General features: G+C 29.7%; 1 non-coding gene across 1 annotated transcript; it reads right to left on the bottom strand.

Moving 5' to 3' along the window:
- Positions 1 to 2421: 2421 nt before the first annotated feature.
- Trnal-aag (transfer RNA leucine (anticodon AAG)) lies at positions 2422 to 2503 on the bottom strand. The gene has a single exon. It is a non-coding gene; the product is annotated as a tRNA-Leu (tRNA).
- Positions 2504 to 3068: the final 565 nt, after the last annotated feature.

Below are 3068 nucleotides of genomic sequence, written 5' to 3' on the forward strand. Positions count from 1 at the left end.
TCTTTTGATTGGAATAGTGCGATTAGGAAATCTTTCTTTATACAACCTTTTTGCTTCCAGTGCATTACAAGACGATGCATAAGATGCATATCTGCATTCTCAATAAACGTGAATTCCATATTCCGACTTAATTCAAATTAAATTCACCAAGAAAATCAATCAATTATTATCGAAAAAAAGTTTAATAATAAATAAAGCGTCTAGAAAAACAAAAAATTCCCATAAAAAGATGCAAAAACATTTCCGTTTATATTTTTGCAAGTTGTTTTTTAACAACCACACTGCATTTTTAAAAACATGTACTTTTTCAGATTAAATTACTTAAAATGGAACTTCTCTGTTGTTTGAATCACTTTCGCATCGCTGAAAAAAGAAAACATATCACTGTTCTTTTTAATTAAAATAAAACAGTGAAACCTTAATTTTTTTTTCTCCAAAACTGCCTTTTCTTTAGTTTAAGGTTCAAGCTATTCATATTTATAATTATTCAGAATCTTTATCATACAGGGTGTTAAAAATGTAAGCATTATAAAGTACAACCTAGTTGGCTCCTGGTAAAATAAACAAGGTCAATGTATTTTAAGGATTCCGTTTTAAGAGCTCCTTAGTAGTGATGATCACGTAAAATTTTTATTAAATTATACCAAGTACTTTAAAAGTTATTCAAGAAAAACCGATTTCTAGCGGTGTCTTTAAGAGGCCGTATCTTCCGCAGGGAGAACTAGAAAGCCCATAGAAAATGTTTTTATAGGAAAGTTCTATATTATTGGTTTATTTTTTACCTAAATCCGAGAGATTTTCCACATTTTCCGGGATATTCCGTATATATATTTATTTCTATACAATTGCAGTAAATTCCTTTTTGTTTTTTTCTATGAAAATCATGGTTTTCGAAGAGAATTACTTTACGGCATAAACACACATAATTTATTTGTTTTTTTTTTCAAGATTAACAGCAGGAGTCGTTCATCAACCACGACAACCAAATTTTTACTTATTTTTGGCGATTATAGACAGGCGGTTTTTTTTATAAGCGTGGCCTAGAGCATCGATAGGGTTCATGACTTGGGGTTTTATTTAATTTTATTAGTCGAGCGGCTTTAGATCGTTTTGGTTGAATTTTCTGCTATTCGAATATTTGAATCTTTGCAATATTGAAAAGTTGAGATTGTGTTTATTTTTTTGTTAATTTGTTTGTTAACAAATAATGGCTGACGCGCCACGTATACCCCTATTGTCACCACCCAAGAAAAGAGTACGAAAACATTTGACCATTGCTGAAAAGGAAGTGATTATGAACATATAAAACATGTGATAACGAGCATCCAGCATACAACAAAGTGCAAAAAGTCCAGTTTACAGCAGAAGCAGCAGGTAATAAATGTTTTTAATATACAGTGTGTCCCAGGATGAGCGAATTTATACGTGAAAATGACAAAAAATGTTGTGGTTAAAATTTGACCGTTTGGCATCCAGCCCTGCTTGATTAAAAAATAAAATTTAGCATATTATTATTTTTTTTAAATCAAGCTTGCCTTGATACGAACATTTTTTAAATTTTATAAGTAGGTAAAGTGGAGGATAAAGTAGTAATTCTATAATTTTATAGCAATCTCATGCGAGTTTTCATTCAAATTTTGATTTTTTTTCTTGATCTCTCTTTACTTCACATGTTATAATTTTTAAAAACTATAAAAACTATTTTATAGAAATTAAACATTGTTCAATTACATTAAGATTAAATCCCCTGCGTCACCTTTTCTTTTAATGTCACGTTTTTTCACGTTCACGTTTTGTAAACCTCATTGGTTTGCAAGTGTATAAGTTTTGTGATTTCTATTTGATCCTATTTTAAGACAGACAATTTATTTTCGTTTATTTTTTCGATCTTTGTAGGTTTTTTCTTTGTAAACTTTTTTGGACATAGTATTTGGACAAGTATAGCAAAACCTACTAAAACTGCAAATCTTAAAGCCTTTCTTATTTTAAAAAATTAATCTGAAAATAATAGTCTAACAGAGTATTTTCATCCAATATAATATAATGGAGCCCTTAATATTCGTAAATTTTAAATGATTCAAAACCTGACGTATAGCTTGGAATCGCCGCGAAAATTTAACGGATATTTAGGTGAATATTGTTATTTTCAATATTATTAGTCATCATAGGTTTATTTTTAGGTTTTCTGTTTTTGCGCATTTTTGGCTTACGCATCCCATATTATAAATTTAAATATATTTATTAAAAAATACAAAATGTTACAAGAACCAATAACAGTTAATTAAATAACTATTTCGGTTTTAAATTAAAGATACGTAGATCTTTGAAGAAAAGTTTGTAGAAAAGTTTTTTAAGGCATAAATAAAAAGAAGTAAATTCTTTTAGCTTCGAACTCCTTAAATATACTGATACAAAAAAACTTGGCAGCGGTGGGATTCGAACCCACGCCTCCGAAGAGACTGGTGCCTTAAACCAGCGCCTTAGACCGCTCGGCCACGCTACCGACTGTTACTCAAAAAAAATATTATCTTACCAGGATGATAAAATAGTTATTTATATAACAAGGGTGGAAAATGATCCTTGAAGATTGGAACAGCGATGAGACATAGTTTTTAATATGAGTAGAAAAAGCTGAGAAAGAACAAACTTGAAGGGCAGAGGATAAACTATTAAAGAATTTAGCCAGGTCATATGTCAAAGATCTCTCGATTTTTATGGATTGATGTCTAGATATAATGATCCCACTGAATTGCAATTTAAGTGTATTAACATGTGAGTTTTGGAAACAAAAATTGAGGAGACTTTAATTTTATTATTTTATTATTCAATACACATCTATAAATGAAAAATCTTTGTTTCATATTTATTCACCCGGTGGCCTCCAATTTATGACTTGCTGGTTGTTTACGGTGAATACATTAATTAAATCTTAGACAATATTTTTGAACCCTTTCTATTTTATCACAATACTCAGCAGACCATAAACAAAATCACGATGATTAAAAACAGAGAGAACCATTTAATTGAATCGCATAAATTTTTTTTTAGTTCTTTGATTAAGAAAATGC

Source organism: Anthonomus grandis, chromosome 12 (assembly GCF_022605725.1).
Source record: "Anthonomus grandis grandis chromosome 12, icAntGran1.3, whole genome shotgun sequence".
In the NCBI taxonomy this organism is placed as follows: Eukaryota; Metazoa; Arthropoda; class Insecta; order Coleoptera; family Curculionidae; genus Anthonomus; species Anthonomus grandis.